The sequence below is a fragment of the Sus scrofa genome, chromosome 2, assembly GCF_000003025.6.
Source record: "Sus scrofa isolate TJ Tabasco breed Duroc chromosome 2, Sscrofa11.1, whole genome shotgun sequence".
NCBI classification, from domain to species: Eukaryota; Metazoa; Chordata; class Mammalia; order Artiodactyla; family Suidae; genus Sus; species Sus scrofa.
The window spans coordinates 95,413,522-95,437,882 of NC_010444.4; positions in this window are offsets into that span (position 1 = coordinate 95,413,522).

Sequence of the window (24,361 nt, forward strand, 5' to 3'; positions counted from 1 at the left end):
TCACCCTTATGAGGACTTACACAAACATACACATTTAAAGCATGTTCTTTGATATCTGTGAATTTGTCTCCAGCTGGACAGTCTAAACTTCTTTTTGTTGAAATAAAAGAAATTATATACATAAACATATATTTGTATATAAGTATGTATATACATGTATGTATTTATAATAGAATGGTAAGCTCACTAAAAATTTTTTACTTTGCATAGTACATAGCAACAAGTGACCTGTTAAATGATGACAAATCCTTTAGAATATGGCTTTAGACCTTTAACCTTTTGACTTTAGGTTGTATCCAGGGAGCAGTCTGAGAGGAAGAATGCAATAAACTGCTTGTAATCTAGTGGTCTCAAAAGAAATTACATCAAAACCAGCTGTTACACCACTAGTCATTAAAGACTGACAACATGTTAACTAAAATACGGCCATTACACTGAAAAAGACTTTTCTCCCCACCCCTCTGTTGAACAGTTAGAGGTCTGTAGCCTTACTTAACAACATCAGAAAATGTGGATGCAGCAAAGCACATTCAACACTTGAACTTAAAATAGCAAGAAATAAGTTGCATTTGATTGCAACGTGACCTCTTAATGTGAATGTGTCTGAGGGGTCTGGCCAATTTCGAACATTGTGGCCTCACAGACTGCTGGCAAATACTTGGGATCTGACATGTCTTGGCAGCTAGCAGAACTTTTCTTTGGATTTTTTTAAAAGTGTGTGTTTGTGTAAGATTTCACCTGTCTTTTTTCCCTTCTCTTTTGATATGAAGGAAGTTGGTACAGGGATGCTAATCATAAAGTACAATTCCCCAGGTACCATTTTCCAGCTTCCTTCCGCCTGAAACATTGAAAGACTTTGAGCTGAAAGTCACACCGGTCTGTGGCTGACAACCAATGGCATGTCAAAGCTGTGGCATAAAAGCTTGATATGTAATGCACATCTTTCTGGAGGCTGTCATCTAGCCATACCAGCATTTAAAATCCAGCAAACAGTATAGGTAGGCTTAAAAGATGAAAGTCAAAATCTGTGTGGGAAGCACACAGCAGTGGTTGAAAAACACAGGGTAGAAAACATGTTGCTAAGAGCCTGTTACAAACACAACCTGTACAAAAGAGCAGTGCCAAGGGCATCTATGGAAGAAAAGATGGCTTTCCCCAGGAAACAGAGCATTTGAGCAAGAGGGAAAAGTCAGTGACATAGCCAGGGTACAGATTCAGCTAGGGGCACTGTTCCTGGAGCACCATTATGTCCTTGCCCTTTCTCATGCAGGGTTCAGTACAAAATTCACTTTAGGAAAGGCTCCTTGTTGAAATTTACTCAGTAGTTTCAAGTTCTTCCTTCATTCTTGTTCTAAATTTACACCAAATTCAACTTTGGATTTTTTTTTTTTTAGGCCTTCATCCAGAGCATATGAAAGTTTCCAGGCTAGGGATCAAATCAGAGCTACAGCTGCCATCCTACACTACAGCCATAGCAACTCAGGACCTAAGCCACATCTGTGACCTACCCCACAGCTCACGGCAATGCTATATCCTTGACCCACTAAGTGAGGCCAGGGACTGAACCCACATCCTCATAGATATTAGTCAAGTTCCTTTCTGCTGCACCACAATGGGAACTCTGATGATTTTTTTAGTTTAACATATTCTAAATTTTGAAGAAGACTTAGTAAAAAATGAAATATTCATTTTGTACTAATTAAAAAAAAATGTGATCTTATAAGGCCAAACTATTTTTTTGATCTGCAGATGCAGAGCCAAGTTTTTAACCATTGAGAGAGTTCAGAAGCTTTCTTTTCACTTGGGCACCTGGAATAAAAATCCAGCTTGCTCTTGTTTGTTGTTTTACATGTTGCATAATTGTCAGCCAGCCTCCTACCTGAGCAATAGGCCTGTTCTAACCAAACACAAGGCCAAGATTTAAATTCTTGCTAGTTACTTTTAAGTATAGTGGAATCATGAGACCCACATTTGAATCATGGCTCAACAACATGATCTATGCTCTTGGCACAACTTCTCCAAGATTCAGTTTTCACACCTGTAAAATGGAGTTGATAAAGCCAGTGCTGTCAGATTTCATGGTTAGGTTTTTTGAATAAAAATCCAATAAAACAATGTGTATGAAAGAGTTTTCTATAATTTAAAGGGCTCTTCATATAAGAACAAATTCTTTTATTACCTTCTGCTACTACCTAATTCTCCCGTAGAGTGAGTGGTGACCATGCTTCTTTAGACCATCTACCTCCACTGTGTATAAGATCAATCCCATATTGCACTCTCCGACTGCTGGCATCACTGATCCCAATCCCTTTAAGGGATCCAAAGATTTCACTAGTAAGAAAAATGTCAGTGATGCCCACATGTCAGCCCACCCTAACAGTTATGACAATATATTTAGCACCGCAAAGTTTACAAAATGCATTGTCTTAACGACGGTAAGAGAGAAAAAAGCAAGGTGCAATTTACTGGCCCTCCCATTGTCCACCTTCCATCATTAATCCACATACATATTCTGGGGTTCTGAAAGCTTATTTACAGACTCCATGGCTCTTATATACTCCTTTAGCCTTGTTACGGAAAAACAGTTCTTCATATATTGAGAATACTTAGGTCTTCCCTTTCCAGGGAAAATCGTCATCCCGGCTTGCTTTCTTTAGTTTACATTTTTAGAAAGATCCCATACTGAATATGAGTGAGCATAGTATACCCCTTTTGTGTGGTACTCTGTCCAATTCACAAGGACTCCCGGTTTATCTTAAAATAGCTTTCTACAACTCACAAAAATAAGCCCAACACCAGCCATGCTTCTATTCCACGACCATAGCTAATTGGGTTGGGTGGACACCTAACTTAGGTTCAACCAGTCAGATCCTCTTACCCTAATTATGGAATTAGGATAGAGATTACTAATTAGACTGTTTCTATATGTTGCAAAAACTATAACCTATACATTCAGGGATTGTGAGAGATATGTTTGTGGAAAGAGAGAAGGCAGGACATTAAAGAGAGAAGAATGAAGCACACGCTTAAAAAGAAGCCAAAGTGAGAGGGTTCTAACAGTGTCAGGATCACAGCCTTTCATGATACATGAGTGTAATGCTGCCCCCCTGTTAGGATGTTCCTATATCTTAATGACAAATTTCATTCTTTTATGTTACTGTAGCCTACATCAAATTGATTATGTTTTGTGCAAAGTCCCAAAAAATACATTGAGATTTTGTACTCACTAATCTGTTTAAGATGTCTTAATAGAGAGTGAGGGGAATAGAGAGAATGTGTCAGTGGAGAAGGTATTAACGGGAACATTTTTATGCATTTATCATAAGAAATAAAATACAAATGAAAATTTTCTGCAAGATTTGGTGATAGTGAATACATTATAGAGGTTTATTATATTTGTGGGTCAGATGGTTGCATCAGTTAAGAATCAAATCAGATGACCACCAAATTTGTCACACCACTGCAAAATTTTTATTTTAGAATTAGCCAAAAAATTATCTGTCTATCCTTCTACCTAATGTTATGATGTTTGGATACTAAGAAGATCCTTTCGGAGTTCCCGTCATGGCTCAGTGGTTAATGAACCTGACTAGTATCCATGAGGTCACAGGTTCAATCCCTGGCCTCACTCAGCGGGTTAAGGATTCGCCATTACTGTGAGCTGTGGTGTAGGTCACAGATGAGGCTCGGATCCCACATTGCTGTGGCTGTGGTATAGGCTGGCAGCTACAGCTCCAATTAGACCCCTAGCCTGGGAACCTCCATGTGCCGCAGGTGCGACCCTAAAAAGACAAAAGACAAAAAAAAAAAAAAGATCCTTTCACAAAACCAACAAATAGTGATTCTCAAAAAGCCATGAGCACACTTAGTCTCTCTTTTACCAGAACTTCTTAGAGAAATAGCTTACTCCAGGGCTGGAACAGAGGACATATAGGATAAACCTAAAATAATTTATGTCAGAAAGTATCTGAAAATGATGAGTTATGTCACAAGGACAAAGAAGTCTATTTGAAGGAGCTTCTCCTGACCAGATCTGTGTCAATTTTGCTGACTAAAATCATTTAGAACAATAGTGAATTCAAAAACTATTGAAAAAAGGAATTTATTAGTCTATATTCATAATTAAATAATAGATAAATAGAAAGTAACACTCTTGATTAGGTTTGAATATCAACTGCCAACTCATAAATGTGGAAAGAATACTGAAACTGGACAATCAGCATTCTGTAACCTTATAGAAAAGATTGGGTTAGACAAAAATTATCAATAGATGCTAAATCCAGAGGAGACTTTTGACAAGGAGCAAAATATTTGCATGGCCTTAAATTGTGTTCATACAGACTGATTACTAATGATAAGGAAAAAAAATTAGCAACTATACAGAAAAATCAGTAACACTTTGAAAGCATGAACAAAAATACCACCACAGTGAAGAACTGATGGACATCACAAATCTGAAGGTGGGGTACTCTGAAAAGGACACATTACTTGAGGAGGATGAATAAAGTTAATCTGAAGTTTCATGAAGAAATAATCAGATAAACCGAAATTGAGAAATATTCTATTATAAAAAGAAGGGAAATCTCAATGTCATTAAAGGCAATGAAAATCTGTGAAAAAGTTACACATTAGAGGAAACTAAAGATACAGGAACATTAAATGCATTATCTGACTTGCATCCTGTGCTGCAGGGAAATATGCTATCAAAAACATTACATGATCAAGTTTTAAAAACTGGAAATTGGACAATGTATTTATTGTATCGATGTTCGGTTTACTAAAACTGATTACTGCACCATGGATATATGAAGGACTGTCCCTGTTAGGAAAAGTGCATTGAAGTATTTAGGGATAAAGAGACGTGGTATACAACATACCCTCAAATAGTTCCATAAACAATATTTATTATTCATGGTTAGATACATAGATAAAGGGCAAATGATAAAACAAATATCGCAAATGCCTACATAGGTGAGTTCTGGGCAAAAATTTTATGAGTATTCTTAAACTATTTACAGTCTTGCATTTTTTTATGAAAGTTTGAAATTATTTCCAGATAAAAATTTAATTTTCTAAAAGATCCATTCACAGACCAGAATGAGACTACAGAAAATGTCTAACCAAGTATATTCAAACTCTTCTAAGAGATGTTAACAGGTGTTCTGAAAAATGTGTTTCATGTTTAAACAAAGTTAGGTTAAAAAAAAATGTATGAAGTTCTTTACTGAAGGGTTTCTCTGAGCCTTTAGATGTTGAGGGAGACTGTGCACCTCCAGAAAAGGTTATCATCTTGAAGTGCTCACCAAATAGGTTTGGGCACTGAACTTTTTGTCAATGACCATTTATTACCTTTTATCTCCTTGTCTAATTGCTGTACTTCATAAAGAACTGGGGCTCACAGATGATAAATTATTTTTGTTTTGCCAAAGGGCATATAGTTTGTAAATAAGAATCAAAATATCAAGAATCTTTAGAGTATACTTACTACGTGTCAGTGCTCTGAATGTATTTCTCTTCATTGCAATCTCACAAATTAGAAATTACTAACATCCACTTAATAGATACAACTCAGAGAGGCCATATGACTTGCCCAAGGACATACACCTAATAAGTCAGGAGTAGACTTGAACCCAGGCTGCCTGACTCTGAAGCTATTGGTTTGAACTCTAAAACCACCCTGCCAGACCAAAGTAGGGCCAAAACCTGGAGCTTCACTCCAAATCCAGACCTCTCCCTCCGGAACTCACTAAATAAATGGACCTGATTTATTGTCTATTTAAATTTAAGAGTCAAAGAGTTGAACAGCCTGCTAATTATTGTATTCTTTGGTTTAAGTATATTTCATTCTTATACTTTAAAAGAAAATTCCTTAAGTGTCCTGGTATATACATATATGACACTCATTTCAATGAATATTAAAACACACAGTTTATCTTAAACACTTTCAATTGTGCATTGGTGTGTGGCTTCAAATTACTAAGGTATAGTATTGGCCTCCCACTTCTAGGGACTCCAGAATATTATTGTTGCTAAATAGCAATTACATAGTACTTTATATTGCCCAGTGCTTTGCAATAGTTCAATCAGTTGTTCTTCTTGGCACCCTCTTAATATGTGACAGCAGTTTGTGAAATCCTCTACATATATCATAGATGAAAGTAGTTTCAAAATGTCAGGTCTAAGTCTAGCGGAACTTTGAGTTGCAGGACTGCCCTTTCAGGTGGTATCATTTGCAATCCCTGTCAAGGGCACACTTGGGGAACCCTGGCCAGTGAAGCCACAGTCAGTTCACAGTTGTTGATAGACCTAGAGAAGAAAGCTGCTGAATCATGTCTCTGTGCAGAGAGAAACTGTATCTAAAAGCATTTTTACTACTGATTAGTTTCTAAAATTAGTTGCACATCAGCCTAATTTTCTTTCCTCTTGTAATTTTCAAGGATCTTCACTATAGGCTAGTCTTCTATTTCCCACTTAAATGGAAGTTTTAAGCAACTTCTTACTTTGATAAGTACTGCCATAACATTGCATGAGAAGAATAAGGATCTGTTACTTAACAATGAAGAATTGTGGTATAGACGGCAGTGCTTGTCTTAGTGACCAGTGATGTACAAATTGACAGCTTTCATGCTGCAGTCTCCTCTGCCCAACTTGGCTGATGACTGCTCCAACTAAATGACAGTTTTCCAGCATGCAAAACCACTAGACATGCACAGCTGAGTGTCTACAAGAACCATGGTATAGGTCTCAGTTACTGTTTATGTTACCAGCTTAAGTTTAGCAATAAAAACCTACCAGGAACAGAGCCACTGGAAGAGCCAGTTGAATCAGTGACTTTGTATCAGCTGTCTGTTCAGAAAGAACAAAACAAAATGTGGACATGCCCTTAAAGTCTAAACTGTAGAACCTGACATGATTGATTAAAATTACGACTGTTTCCAGTAATTAGATTAGGTTCTAAAAGGGGATTAGAACCAACTAATCCTGGGAAGCACTCCGTGTGTCTCTCTCCAGCCTCATTTTCAACTCCACAGAGCCCATAGGTTCCACCTCTGACACTTTACCAAAGCAGGACGCCCTCCCACCTTCTGTTCTCTCTTCTCCTCTTTCTCCTTCTCACACCTGCTTTCTCTTTCTCTCTCACTCTTTCTCCTTCTCCTACCTGCTTCCCCAGCTTCCTGACAATTTTCCGCTCTTTCTTTCTAAACTTGCCCAGGTATTACCCTCTGTCCATACTCCCTAACCTTCTACTTCCGCCAGGAAGTTATTCATTCTTTAATATCCTTTCTGTTCATTTTTACATTACTATATGCATCTATATTGTATGGACTTATAAGGATCTATTTAGAAGTATATCTCATCCAGTAAACTGTGGACACCTGGAAAGTGAGGATGGACTATATCTTAGTCTTTCTTTTATCCCAAAGCCTAACAGTGTATCAGAGCATGCTTGGACAGTGATAAATGCAAAAACAATCTGTTGAACATTAACTAGGTCCATTTAGGAGGCTTACCAGCTAACTACTTTTTTCAAAGTGAAGATATTTATGAATGGCATACATTATTTTTTATAAAAAATTATATTTTTTATAAAATGAACAGTATAAAAAAGGCCAAAAAGTAGCAAATCATGCAGCTGACCAGTTATCCAGAGATAATTAGGCATATACACATTTATAGATATTTATAAGCATAGGTATATAACTTTACAATAATAGTATTTTTCTCATAGCTCTTATACAACCTTATTTTTTTGAACTCAATTATATGTCACAGACACTTTTTTGTGTCCAAGAATAACATCTAAGTCTCATTCCAGCAGCAGTAGAGTAGTTCATAATATGCGTATAAAGTACTTTAACATATTGGTGGACATTTAGACTGTACTCAGTATTCCATTATTGTAAATACTGGCACGATGACTTTTGCCAGCATTGTGTATGTTACAGTTATTAGTGAGGTAGGGCATCTTTTCATAGATTTATAGATCAGCTGTTTTTCTTTTATAATTTACTACTTTAGTCTGTTCCAGTGTTTTAACAAGCATTTCACAAGTAATTGTCATTGCCTTTAATGTCAAAGAATAATACTGGAACTTCAGGTATGGAAACAAGAAAAGGAGAAAGACTTTTTAGATGAATCTGCCTTTAAGTGTCCATCAGACCGTAGACCTTCATGGGCATTTCCCAGAAATAATCACTGTTAGATGTCCAAACTGTAGAGATGGGAGTTTTCCTCAGGTCGTATTTTGTTGTGAGAAATACAGTTTAGAAAATCAGAGTTTCTGTCTATTTAAATGTTTTGCTTTTTCTTCAAAGTAATCCCTCACAGTGTTCATTAAAAATACTTATGACTAATTCACTGACCTCAGACATTTTATTTATGGTTTACATGTCACTGTGCCATCTGTTTTACCCGCAGAAATTTTAAATACACACATGAAAATAAAATTGACACTTGTGAAATTATAATTAAAAAACTAGTTTGTTTTCTGAAGATTTCTATGGCCTTTAACTGGAATATGTGACACAACTTATTTCCCAAACCATGCTCTATTTTTCTGAAGTCTTTAATCCTACAAGATAATATAAAAAGCTTCAAGCAGTGATCTAAACACACACCTGTATATCCCTTTTGTGTCACAATTCACAGTGGTTTTGTTGATCTCAAAGGTACTAAAATAAATTTCGTTTTCATTCTATAAACACCATTATTCTAAGCTATTGAAAGATTAGTAGGTAAAAGTCTGGGTAATGTTGTTTCTAAGCAAAAATGGAAAAGCAAAGTTTCAGGATCAATTTTTGTCAGATATGTGAACACCCGTTCTATAGAATTCAGCTCCTGTTTTGACAGCTTATTGAATACTCTCCCAACTTTTCCTGCCTGGTAATGTCTCCCATTAATTAATACCCATTCTCTGTTCACAGTTTTGATAGAACAGCAGTAGTTGTTAACACAACACTCATAATCACAATTGTTCAGGTATGTTTTTTTGTCTATTTTAAGTATAAGCCTCAAATATTAAATGTTGCCCAAAGAGAAAAGCAAGGCAGATTTTTTCAGAAATAAAATTATGTTTTGTAATGGTGATAAGAATTCTGTGTTGGCATTTCCCTTTTTGCTTTTTCTTTACTGTAGTATCAAGCTATGCTTTTTTTTTTTTTTTTTTGTATGAATAAGACTACTAGAAGAGGATTTTTTAAAAAGTTAATATATTTAGAAAACAATATTTTTTATTTGGTGGAACTGGGGAGCAACTTCCTACTACAATGATGTAAATAATGATCAACAAGAGAGAGCAAATATAATTTTCCCCTTGGAATGCAAAGTAATTTAATGATGTTACCTTTCAACATTTTTACAGCTTGAAGAAAAAAATTAAAAATCAAGGGAGTTCTCGCTGTGACACAGCAGGTTAAAGATCCAGGGTTGTCTCTGTGGTGGCATGGGTTTTATCCCTGGAAGCTGTGGCTCAGACTTGATCCCTGGTTCAGCAATTTCTATGTGCCACAGGTGCAGCCAAAAAATAAAAAATAAAAATAAAGCTTACAAGACCTTGGTGCAATGTTTCTCCATATGTGTCTTCTTACAGAGAAAACATGTATGTATTCTTACAGTATATGTATTTGTATATGTATCTGTGTATACATATGCAATATTTAACATATTTATATATATACACACATATGGAGAGAAAAACAGAGAGGGAGAGAGAAAGGATCAATTTATATTCCTACTGGCAATGTATACAGTGAATCCTGAATTTCACAGAACTATCACAAGCATTGGGGGCGTAATTTTTTTTCCTCTTGCTTATACAATTTGGCAAAAAATAAGGGAAGGTAAGTAACTCAATTTATATTTATTTGGTTATCAGATAAATGGATGATTTTCCCCCTATATTGATAGACTACAGTTAATATTTAACTTAAATATAACTGGCTATACATTAGACCAACAAGAAAAGATCTGAGGAATGAAATAATACCAGTTATTTATAAAGTATGATTGAAATTGCAATTAAAATTACTGAATCCTACCCTACTCTCTTTGTCCATAAGGTAAATAAAAATTGTCATTATCCATGATTCCGTTTGAGGGATAACAAAGATCAAGTTTTCACACAAAGGAACAATGACCTAAGTGGGTATTAAAAAAAAAAAAAAATATATATATATATATATATATATGTATGTATATATATGAAACTTTCTGCAAAGATTTAGAAGCTATTTAAATATAATCTATAGTTCAAATATAATCAGATAAGGAAAAGAAATGAAAGGGGGGGGGGGAACAGGAGAAGGAACAGTGAAAAGAAAATGAAAGAAGAAAAGACTGACCGGCAAGAAAAAAATAGGAACAGCCAGAGAAAAAAATGGGATACATAAAGAAACAAAGAGCCATAAGGCAAGGAAAGACCTGCAGTTAAAGACCTTGAGGGAAGTGTTAGTTTCAACAAAAGAAAGCTACTTTGGTCACACTTCGGAGTGTGTGGGGACCTGGGCCTCAGATTCTCCACTTTTGTGATCACTGCTTCTAAATGCTGACTAAGGGGTGGAAGCCAATGAACTGACAAGCTACCTAAACATCAAATCCTAACTGGATCTTCATAACTGACCTTGAATGTTTGGGAGGAAGAAGAAAGGGGCCCCTGAAACCGTGTCAAATTCAACTTGGGTTTTACTATGGAAGATCCAAATTCAACAATTTCTTAAGGATTCTGACTGTGATCAGCCCACCCAACAAAATTACCTGCACAGGTAGCTCCTGGGCAAGTGTTGTCTAATTTCACTGATAGAAGGAAAAAATCCTTTTCCATCAACTAGAAACAATAGTAAAGCATAGCATCATTTACTCATTTTACTTGTGATTACTTTTTACATTAAGGATGTTTTCACATTATTTTTCCAACTGAAACCCCTGGAGAGGACTGATTTCCACTGCACTCCACCGGCGTGCCATTCTTGGCCAGGAACTGTAGGTGTTGCTGAAGCTACACAGCTGAGAAGGCTAAGCCGGGCCTCCAGTTCTTTGGCTTATTACAGTTCTATTTTAGCCCCATCCTCTTCCTCCCACTCAAATTCTGTACCCTAGCATGTGTTTGGAGATGCTACATCCTCCAGTTCTCCACACTAAATATACTCTTAGAAACCACGAACAAAACTTGCAGATGAGTCATTCTTGCTGGAAGCCTCAGCTCCGCAGTGGACAGCTCGTAAATTGGAATAGAATCAGTGGGACAGGGGGAGCAGAGACAACAGTAGCTGGTTCATGATGTTCTGCAAAGGGAGACAAGAGGGTGGAGGTGGGTGGTTTCAGAGTAAAGTGAAGCAAATTCTCATATTACATTTTCAAGAAAATTTTGTTAAAGAGCTAATACTCTAAAGATAATGCTCCAAAGCTTAGAATTTGTGTTCATCACTTGTTTGGGAGGGGAGGGTCAAGCACTTTTTTTCTTTTTGCTTCTTCCTTTTTTTTTTTTTTTTTTTTTTTTTTTTGTTATCCTTTGACCAGTTCTCAGAGCATAATTTGTTTCCAGTCTTTTTGTTCTACAAGTGAAAAGGTCAACGCCCTTTGACATGGCATGAGCTGTTCAGTGCACCAGGGGGAAACATCACCAGCAGTGCTGGGCTTAAAACAACTTCAGGGCAGCCAGAGTCAAACACAGGAAGTGTTGTTCAACTCCCTCCAGAGAATACTGGCTTTGTTTATTAGCCAACTTACATCTTGTTGAATTGCTAAGTGCCGCTATCTTGAACGAGCAGATATATCAGAGACTCCAAACCCAGATGAGGTATTTGTAAGCATGATATAACAACATCACTCTCCTAAAGTGTCCCCTACAGGGATCTAACTACAAAGGGGCTATTTTCTTAAATGGGAAAAGTTCCATCTCAGGTCCCCATAGTCCAATACACGCTAAACGATTCTGCAAATGAACAAACACTGCTTTGATGAGACAGTACATTTAGTGGGAGAAATAATCAACCAGAAATGCAGGGGGAAAAAAATGTGGATTTCTTTTATAAATAGTCTAATCATGAAATGAATTACACATTCAATCTTATACGCCTAAGAATTTTTTAAAATTAATTTAGTCCAGGGAATACTGACCTGTTCAACATTTTTGTTTACATAGTATGTATAAACCTCTATGTATACAATGATTTATTAACTGCACTTTACTGGTACAAGATAATATTTTAACTCCATTTCACAGATTAATTGAGAAAGAAAGGTTAAGTGTTTTGCCTAGGGTTACTCAGCAAATCCAAACCAGATATACATTTAGCTCCTGGAACTAATGATTTTCTGTCTTATGTTTTAATCAGTGAAATATTTTGCTTCTAAATATACTGAAAGAGATTTGAAGCTCCACAGAAAAATCACATTATACAGCAGTCCTCAATTTGGAGATAGAGAAAATCTGGTTAAAAAATACACCAAGCTTTTTGTACAATACTGAAGGCAGTACTGAAGAGAAAAAACTGTAGGTCAAAGAAGAAAAATACCCAAACACTAAGTGGCTTGGCCATGCATAGTGCCAACTCTTACCTTTCAGATCAAGTCTAGATACTTGGTCCCTGCTCCCAGCTCTGCTCTGCCATTTACTTAGCTTAGAGAGGTCCTTAATCTCTCTGAGTCTATTTTCCTCATCTGTAAAATGGATATAAAAGGTCCTGCCCTCCCCTGAGGAAAGTCATGGGTTTCAAATAAAGTACGGACATGAAAGAGTAACTTAAAGAATATAATAAGTTGTAAAGGGGTGAACAAATTCCATTAGCAATTGTGGTAGTAGGAAATACCATTGTTATATTAGAAAGGAAATGATAGGAAGCCAACGAATTAAATAGATGTCATAAATTATGTCAATAGTCTCACTGAAAATCCAGTGAAAATCATGGACTCTCTTCAGAAAAATTCACAGTCAGACATATACCCCAGCTTTCTTTTTTTTGTCTTTTTTAGGGCAGCACTCGTGTCATATGGAGGTTCCCAGTGTAGGGGTCTAATCGGAGGTGTAGCCACCAGCCTACGCCCTAGCCACAGCAACATCAGATCCGAGTCACGTCTGCCAACTCCACCACAGCTCACAGCAATGCCTGATCCTTAATCCACTGAGTGAGGCCAGGGATTGAACCCGAGTCCTCATGGATGCTGGTCAGGTTCGTCAACGGCTGAACCATGACGGGAACGCCCCAACTTTTAATTATAATTTTCAAGCGGTCCATAGACCGTCTGAATCGCATGTGTGCACAGACATCACATTAAGAACACTTGCTGTAGAGGAAGAGAGATGGTAGATTACATGGAAAGCAAGGAGGCATAGGAGTCGAATAGCAAAACAGACATGTTAGTGAGCCCAACATTCTCATGGTTTAGAGTCATTTGCAGGTGTGATGTGGACAGAAAGGTTGCTGGCTGAGGAACAATGTTAGCATTTCCTTGTTGAGGAGAGAAGGAGATACTTTATCCATTCCCATGAAAATTCTAGAAGCAGTCTCATAGAGCTGTAGGGAGAAACCCAGAAAAGTGTTGGGGGCAGGGATAGATGATGAAGGAGGACAGCAGTGGGAGATTCTGACTGGGACAAATGGAGAAAAGCAGAGGTAGGGGTGACACTGTGCCTCAGAAACTGCCAGGAACTAACAGTACCAGCCTCCTCCGCATTCCTCTGGTTCTCCTGCCTGTAGGCTCAGCCAGAGGCTGTATCAAGACTAATGCTGGCTAGACCTAGGGAGAAAAGAGACCCCGCCTGTCAAGATCACTCTGCATTAAAGCAACGCTGTGGGTGACCTGGTTCTGACTTTGGCTCCTAGACTGTGTGAGTGAGTTTTACTACCTGCTGCACTGACTATAGCCCCATTCCATACCTGGATGGACAACATGAATATCTGACTTCGGACTTGTTTAAAGGGACTCGGATGTGTTGCAAACATCCTTTTGCTTTGTGCTTGTCTCAGACTCAACTTCCACATATATCCTATGACATGTGATATATCCATATACCCTGGTTTTGACTGGGCAGCTGATCTCCATGGCCTCATGACTTTGAATGCAGGACAGGTTTTGATTCTAGTCCTTCCATGGTCTGATTCCTGATCTAAACAGTGGAGAGGCAAGGGGCTAGAGACTCACAGTGATATTGTTAATCAAGTGGAATTGCTAACTTGTGTAATTTCAGCAGACTGCCATAAATCTCTCTCCTGACTTTCTGAGTCACTGAGTCACCCCCAATCCAAAGTGATTCCTCCAATTCGCCATATGTGAAATGACTGCTAATTTTCCTACAGCTTCTGAAAATAAAATCATCAGTAAGAGATAGAAACTGGGTACTTAATTGTTGGGCCATCTTTTATAATGAAAAGCAGGTTGGTTCTTTTACCTCTAAGAGTGCATATGTGTCCACTCCTGTCCTTCTACTTTATAAGGAGTCACCTTGGAATATCCTGTTCATTCTAGTGTTAACTTTCTGTACGCTGAGATTTACAGACTTTTTTTTTTTTTTTTTTTTTTTTGTAGCCCACATGAAATTCCTAAGTGTGTGTTCTATTATATAATGCAAGACTTGGTTACATTCTTTCCAGCACTCACTTCTGAAAAATTCTCAACCGGGAGAAAAAAAGTATGAAGCTCAAAGAAGGAGTTGGAGAGGTGGAATTAATAAGTAAGACCAGACACCTCTGACTCCACTATACCTCCTTGAGCGTTAGAAATGGCACTCTATTTTAGGAATCATAAATTTACTCTGTTAAATGCAATTCTAACTAGGGAAATTTCTTTTGAGTACAAGCTATAAGAACCTCAGAAAAATCTCTTAGGGATCTAAACATGTTTTATATGGTGCTTAGAATGGTAAAAAAAATAAAAATAAAAAAAAAAACACCATGTTATTCTATTAATCTGGAAAAATAACAGATCTTTTGTAATATACTGTAAAATATTTTATGGAAAGCAAATTCATTTTATAACTTATGACCTCTGTATGGATGATCATCTACATGACTCTTTCATTTGATACTTAATGTGTGCTCTCAAAATCCAGTTCATTATTGTTTTACTCTATCACATAAGGCTTTCAACATAAAATTTAAGATATAGTAATAATGAATAACAATTTTCTGTAACATATAGTATTTACATGGTTTTGACATGTAAATATTATAAAACATCTTTTGAATGAAACAAGTCTCACTTTTCTATTAACAAATATTGCAGAGGATATTAGCTACCAATTTCAAAGTATTTTTGGAAACACTAGCAAATGTTTTGCTAAACTTCAGTACTAAAGCAAGTTCATTTTAAACAGCATTATTTGAACACAATTATAAATATACATGTTTGCACTATTTATATGGGATAGGAATAATGTTTTTTTAAGGGTACTAATTTGCAATGATTGTTTCAGGATGGCAAGTTACTCCATCAATATCAGAGTTCTTGCTATTAATTTTTACTTATATTGTCAGACTGAAAAACAAGAAGATAGTTGTTTTGGCAAAATCTCGGGTATCACATACTCATTTGGAGCAATGTAGAGAAAAGATGTGTTGTTCTGAGAATCTCCAATCTATAATCTATGATGTGGGGCAAGTAATGAGGACAATTGTATTGCATCCATACAACTATGGGTATAAGATCTGACTCCATCCTATTTAGTCAATTATTTGTCCACCAACTAGCCATGTATTCATTCCCTTAATCCACAAAACATTGCACATGACTTTAGAAATGCAGAGATGGATCAGACATGGCTCCCTCAAAGAACTTGAGGTTATTATGAGAGTAAGGCACTACATTTTATGATAGGTTGACTAATAACCTTTAATAGTAAATGCTCTTGCTAGAAAGGATACATGTTTACTCTACCTAGGGGAAGGAAAAATGAGAAGAGTCTTGAAAAAAGTAGGGTATGAAGCATATATTGAAGGATATATAAGTGTTCTCTCTATATGAGACAATAAGTATTTTCATTTTAAGCCATTTTTAGATAGATATTTTGTTACTTGCAGCCCAAAATCTCCTGATGCAGGCTTTAAGCAGTTCTACTATAAAACTGCTCTCATTATAAGTCAAAACTAGTTCAAAACCTGTAATTACATATACTTCATAATTAGAGCTAATGTGAAGAGATTGGGATTTTAAGCAAGGGACTAACATGGTCATGATTTGCACCTTAGAATGATCATATTGCCAGCAGAAAATAGGATGTATTGATGGAGATCTGAAACATTAAGCAAGGAGGTCAGTTAAAAGACTATAGCTGAGTAGGGTACTAATGAGATACTAAATTAAGGTATGAGTCCTCAGGATGACATGATGTAGGAGTACAGGTGAGAGATATGTTAAAGAGAGAGAATTAACAAGTTCGCAAATTTATTGGAATTAAGATGAAAGAAAGAAAGGGCTACCCCTCTAGGAAGGTTTTCTGGCTCAAGTAGATAATTACACTGTTTGGTATAATTTATGCTAATCCTGTTATCATTTCTGTACCCTGACTCATGTTGCCCCTTGGTTCTGATGGGCCGGAGCCCTTTCACCTTAATGAAAACCCCTCCATCTGCTCTTAGTCCTTTGACTGCACTATTATCTTCCTACAGTGACTTGTTTGGGGGACCTATTGTTTAAACCGTATTTATTTATTTATTATTTAGTCCTCAACATATGGAGGTTCCCAGGCTAGGGGTCAAATTGAAGCTGTAGATGCCAGCCTATACCACAGCCACAGCAACACAGGATCCAAGGCGTGTCTGCAACCTATACCACAGTTCACAGCAATGCCAGATCCTTAACCCACTGATTGAGGCCAGGGATTGAACCTGTGTTCTCATAGATGTTAGTCAGATTTGTTTCCACTGAGCCATGATGGGGACTCCTAAACCACCTATTTAATGCTCAAAAGCACACAACTCTACTCTGTTGTCATTTGGGGACATGAGGCATGCACAATGCATGGCCTCCCCTTATGGAAGTAGTAGCTCTTTGCAAACAAGGACAGGACTTTGCCTTCTTTCTCTTGACCATCTTTATAACACCTGACATATATGCATGCACAAAGAAAATAAAATGCACTTCAATTACAGGCCATCAGATTCTTTCTTATGGCAAAGCATAGCGAATTTTAAAGAAATGTTGGTTAATAATAGGAAGAGGTGACAGCTGTAATATGCCAGCCTAAGATGCCCAGTGTCTTCTGATCCTAAGTTACAAAACCATGCTCTGTGCCTTATGGGGTATCAGACATCTGCTTCACCTTCACCATCCTTATGCCTCATCTATTTGGAAGGTAAATAAGGAAATTTAAAGGATCTGACATGCCCTATAATTACTATTTTTATTAATAAAATATTTTAATTTTAATTTAAATATTTAATAATTTAAATATTAAGAATTCTTGCAAGTAACAAATTATTTTGTTTTTAGACAACTCAAGAAAATAAAAACAGTATAAAATCCATCTGACTTTGAGTTTCAAAGTATATTATATAGCTATCTAGAATTAAGCATAATTTATCAGTATATGATTTCTTCTCAGGTTTATTATATAAGAAAAATTATTTCAAAAGATAAGAAAATGGCATCATTCTATAGAATCAAACAATTGAACCTACATTTTATTTTTTTGTTGTTGTTGCAGATGGTTTGCCACAATTATAGAAGACATAACAGTTAAATGTTAACTTCTAATGCTTTTATACAAATAATGTAGATTCTTCTTTGTGCTTATTTAGAAAAAAGACAAATCTGTGATCCTAAAGATCTTTCTATGGTTCTCTTTATGTCTATTCATATAATTTTGCCATTTTGATATAATCTATCTATACTGCATATGAAACTGCAAATTTTGAAAGACGAAAATGATCTATTCAAATTATCTGCTATTACACAAACAGGTTAATAACAGTAATTAAAAGAATAATTATGCAACTACATGCCACTCAAAGGAGTCATTTAAATTATGCAAATAAAGCATAAGGTCATGTAATGCTAAGAGAAAAAAAGCTAAAATATGCAAAATAGTGTACTCTCTGTTGGCAGTTCCAGTATTAGAAATATTCGTATCACAAACATAGTGTGCATTTCATTTTTGAACCTTTGTACCATAAAATCATATTATTCTTACCTTATTAGGTACTCTGAAATTGTAGGGTACAAAGTTTCATAGATGGGCTGATTTCATCCATGAGCAGAATGTTTGTTTCTTATTTGAGTACTTTATTTTTAAGACAGATTTTTTTCTAGTTATAGAAACATGTCATGTTATTAAAAAAAAAAAAAAGATTTAACACACAGCCAATATAGTACTCAATGGAGAAAAGCTAACAGCCTTCCAACCAAAAGCTGGATCAAGACAAGGATGTTTACTCTCACCACTTTTATTCAACACAGTGTTGGAAGTCCTAGCCACAGCAACCAGACAAACAAAAGCAATAAAAGGTATCCAAATCGGAAGAGAAGAGGTGAAATTGTCACTCTATGCATATGATATGATACTATATATAGAAAACCCTACGGACTCCACACAAAAACTACTCAAACTGACCAATGAATTCAGCAAAGTAGCAGGATACAAGATGAACAATCAGAAATCAGTCACATTTCTGTACACTAACAATGAAATATTAGAAAAGGAATACAAAAATAAAATACCTTTTAAAATCTCACCCCCCAAAATTAAATACCTGGGAATAAACATAACTAAGGATGTGAAAGACTTATATGCTAAGAACTATAAAATATTAATCAAGGAAATTAAAGAGGATTCAAAGAAATGGAAAGATATTCCATGCTCGCACTGGAAGGATTTATATTTTTAAAATGGTGATACTACCCAAAACAATCTACAGATTCAATGCAATCCCTATCAAATTACCCATGACATGTTTTACAGAACTAGAAAAAATAATCCAAAAATTTATATGGAACCATAAAAGACCCAGAATTGCCAAAGCAATCCTGAAGGAAAAAAAAAGAAAAGAGGGAAAAAAAATAATAAAAAACAAGCAGAAGGCATTAACTCTCCTAGACTCCAGACAACATCCAAAGCTACAGTAATCAAGACAGTGTGGTACTGGTACCAAAAGAGACATACAGAACATTGGAATAGAATAGAGAACCCAGAAATAAATCAATACACCTATGGTCAATTAATCTTTGACAAAAGAGGTAAGAATGTAAAATGGGAAAAGGACAGTCTTCTCAGCAAGTACTGCTGGGAAAACTGGACAGCTACATGTAAATCAGTGAAACTAGAACACACTCTCACACCATACACAAAAATAAACTCAAAATGGCTTAAAGACTTAAACATAAAGATAAGACACCATCAAACTCCTAGAAGAGAACATAAGCAAAACATTCTCTGACATCAACTGTACAAAATGTTTTCTTAGGTCAGTCTCCCAAAGCAACAGAAATAAAAAAAAAAAATAAACCAATGGGATATAATCAAACTTAAAAGCTTTTGTACAGCAAAGGAAATCATTTAAAAAAAAAATACAACCAACAGAATGGGAGAAAATAGTTTCAAACAATGCAACCAACAAGGGCTTAATCTCTAAAATATACAATCAACTTATACAACTCAACAACAAAAAAACCAACAACCCAATTGAAAAATGGGTACAAGACCTGAATAAACATTTCTCCAAAGAAACACACAGATACTCAACATCACTAATTATTAGAGAAATGCAAATCAAAACTACAATGAGATACCACCTCACACTCATCAGAATAGCCATCATTAACAAGTCAATAAGTAGCAAATGCTGGCGAGGGTGTGTAGAAAAGGATACCCTCCTTCACTGTTGGGTGGGAATGTAAATTGGTACAACCACCATGTTAAACAGTTCAGATGTACCTCAGAAAACTAAACACAGAACTACCATATGACTCAGCAATCTCACTCCTGGGCATATATCTAGACAAAACTTTCACTGAAAAAGATAACTTGCACCGGTATGTTCACAGTAGCACTATCCACAATAGCCAAGAGATGGAAACAGCCTAAAAGTCCATCGACAGATGAATGGATTAATGTGGTATATATAAGCAAGATGAATGGTTGAGACTCTCACACTAAGTGAAGTAAGTCAGAAAGAGAAAGACAAAAGAAAAGAATGGATGTGCAATGGGGGTCCTACTGTACAGCACACAGAACTGTGTATGACTGGGCCACTTTGCTGTACAAGAGAAGTTGAAGAAATACTGTAAATCAACTATAATAAAAAATAAAATTTAAAAAAGATTTGATAAACAAATTATAAAATATAAAATTAAAATCACCTCTAATGTTACCATTTTGAAATAAGCATGATCTCATCTTTGGTGAATTTCCTTTCCTTCATTTGTTAAGTGCATTTTCTTTTTGTTCATCATGGATATCAAATGTGTTCTTGTCTGGGCAATACTTGCCTTTGTATTTCATTTAATATTATATCATAATGATTGTCCCAGATGATCCTTGAAATATGTCTTCTTAATGGTGATATGAAATTTTTTAAATGTATGTGAAATATTTAACTCTGTCAATAATCTAATACTATTTTCATTGTCTGCTTATCCATTATAACTAGAGCTATGATAACTATATTGAAATGGATGTGAATTACAATTTTTTTATTTGTTAGATTGCTAAAAGTAGATTAGGAAATTGTGGTATGGCTATAGATAGACTTAGATTTAAATTTAGGATTAGGGAAATAATAGACACAAACTTTTAGGTTTCTTAATATATCTTAACAAATTTCTTTACAGAATATTTGTATCAGTTTGTTCACCTACCAGCAATCCAGAACACTATAAAGTTTCTAGAAATAATAAAAAAAAAATCTCATTTTATTAGTATTTCTTTGAATTTTTATGTTTTACCCATATTTTAGCAAAAAACATGGATAGAATTACTTCAGGCTTAATTCTTCTTTCATCATATCACACATATTTGTCACTTACTTGAAAAATGAAATCCTTGAGTTTGTAGACTATCACTTTACTTAAAATGTATGTATCAATTTTGTTACTTTATGTAATTAGTGTACATATTTTTTATTTGCCTGATGATATATTTTGAAATGAAATATGACAGAAAGGAAGACATGAAGTTTCTATAGGCAATTATATAAACTACAGTTTATACTCAGACCACACTGGAACTCCAGGTAAGTCATGTGATTTGAATTTGCTTATGAGTAAATAATATCTATTTCTAGTCTTCTCAAAGTTAGTAACAATTAAAGACCTACATGTATTTTTTAACTACTTGAGTATGTGCACAGAACACACTGGAACAAAATTACTACATTGGTATTCAAGAATACAATGTATGCAAAACATTGCAATCTAACAGGAAGATTCCATTTGTTCAGTTCTTTCCAAGTCAAATCCTGTTTTAGAAATCTATTTCTAATTTAATCTTTCAGTAATCCTATTCTTACATCTTACACTTTCAGTTAAAATAAATCATTAGGTAGTGCTCATACATAAAGATTAATCAGGATTCTTTGGTTGCAAGTGACAGAAACTTCAGCTTAAGCAAGAAAGGAAATGGCTTGCTCATGCAACTTAGTATAGAGATATTTGGAGTCTGGCACAACTTGATTTAGATGTTTTAAAAAATATGTTATAAACCTCTTTTAAGTTGGTTTATAGAAGCATCAAATAATGAGGAAAGTCTGAGATTCTACCTTGCTTGTAAGCAAATGAGTTAACCTACCTCAGTAACATGACATGAACAAAAGAAATGACACTCCTGCACCAGAGCCAAAGGGCTTCATTACCATGGCACAGCCAGCAGCAGAAATATCAGCATTTAACTATGAACTCCCACTTATTCCTAGATCCCACAGGGTGACACAGACAAGCCCAGGTGTATGCTGCACAAGCAATATGTTGAGCTATAGGAGAGGGACCTGGAGCTTAGGGAAAGTGAATATAATGGGCAGTGAGTAGTCTTTTCCTTTACTTTGGGTCTCTGGATCTCTCTTTTCAAGGCTACTTACTAAGCAAACATATTTAAAAATATAGTGGAACAAAGTCAAATTATAATGAAACAAAATAATATGGAACAAAGAGTAATCAGTATTTTGTCCATAAGATGAGCAGAAATGTGAGAGAACCATGCAGAATTGTCTCCCAACCAAAGGCTTCCCCCATCAAATAGCAGAGAAGCCCACCAGTTGTATTCTACTGCCTGAGCAACCTCAGCAAAAAAAAAAAAAAAAAAAAGTATGCTTTTTTCAAAAGTCCTAGATAACATGCATATCCCTGGACCAGTGTAACTCTGACTCACCAGGCCTGCCTACTGTGATTTTGGAGCATAACAAGAAGATCAACCTCCCCCAAAACACATAAATTTAGAGTTGGCGAGAAGTAGCTGCTCCAAGAAATACTGGGGTAGTGTTAGCAGAGAAGGGGGCATTGATAGAAAGCAAATAAATGCGGGCAAATTCTCTATCATGTACCATTTTTCCTTCCCAATACCTCTGCTCTCAACTACCCTCTGCTTTATGTATTCTCTTCCTCTTTCACCTCCATGTGTCCCTCCCTGAGACATTCTAAAGAGCCACACTCATGTGCACACTTCAGTATGAAGACAAATGTTCCCTTCCCAGCTAGATGATTCTCTAAATTCACTCAGCATTTTGCCTTCCTCAGTTGTAGCACTTTTTGCTTTCTATGTTTCATTATAGTAATCTGTTTAGGTGTTTTAACCTTCCCAATTAGACAGGGGTCTCCTTCTGAGCAAGGTCATGTCTATGCCTCTCAGCACCTCCTATGGATCAAAGTAGATCACAGATTCCATATATATATATTCAGAACACATATATATCCAGAATACAAAATATATTTATAGTGAATAAAGAGAAGGATATTAGATGAATTTCAATCTCTTTGCTCTCTTAACAGTGATGGAACAGTTACCAGGCCAGGAGTCCAGAGACTTCACTTCTCTTCTATTTTTACCACGTACTGGTGGGCCAACTTGAGCAAATTTATTAACCTCTCTGAGGCTCAATTCTCTCATTTGTAAAAGGTGAAGCTGTGTACTGTTCTTCATATGGTTGTTGAGGTAATCACAAGAGAAAACGCACATGAAATTACTTTAGAAATGTAAACCACTGTAGTAATTAATGAATTTCATTTTCGCATAACAAAGTGAAGCATTTGCTACATGAATTCAATGTATTTAATATTAGCAGAATAGTTATTATACAAAAGTAGATATAATTTAAAGGATGCTTGCAGAAATTATGTCTGTACCAAAATACATATCCCCTGGTATTTCTAATCCCTCCATTACATTTTAATTTCTCTGATTTTAAAATAATTACCCCCCAAAATCTCCATAAAGTTTCAAAATTTTTGATAAAATCAATACACCAAACCATTAGATAAAACTTTATCCCTTTTCTGACTCAGAGGCAAAGGGATATATATATATACACATGCGTAAATTTTGAAAGGAAGAGGGAAAAGGGAACCTTCCTACACTGTTGGTGGGAATGTAAGCTGGTACAGCCACTATGGAGAACAGTTTAGAGATACCTTAGAAATCTATACATAGAACTACCATATGACCCTGCAATCCCACTCTTGGGCATGTATCCAGACAAAAGTTTCCTTAACAAAGACACATGCACCCACATGTTCATTGCAGCACTATTCACAATAGCCAAGACGTGGAAACAACCCAAATATCTATCGACAGATGATTGGATTAGGAAGATGTGGTATATATACACAATGGAATATTACTCAGCCATAAAAAAGAACGACATAATGCCATTTTCAGCAACATGGATGGAACTAGAGACTTTCACACTCAGTGAAGTCAGTCAGAAAGACAAAGACAAATACCATATGATATCACTTATAACTGGAATCTAATATCCAGCACAAATGAACATTTCCACAGAAAAGAAAATCATGGACTTGGAGAATAGACTTGTGGCTGCCCAGGGGGAGAGGGAGGGAGTGGGAGGGATTAGGAGCATGGGGTTATCATATGCAAACTATTGCTCTTGGAATGGATTTACAATGAGTTCCTGCTGTGTAGCATTGATAACTATGTCTAGATACATATATTGCAACAGAACAAAGGGAGGAAAAAAGAATGTATACATGTTAAGTGTAACTTGGTCCCCATGCTGTACAGTGGAAAAAAATAAATTAAAAAAAAATAATAAATTTTTTAAAAAGTGAAAGGAAGAGGGATAAAATTATAAAGTAAAACCCTGGGGTGGGTTTACCTAGAAGATAATTGGAGGAGGAACACTTTGCCACAAAGAATAAAAGCTCTTAGCAGAAAGATAGAGATGCTGTCAAATATTTTTAAAAATCCCTAATTCATAGCTTCTTC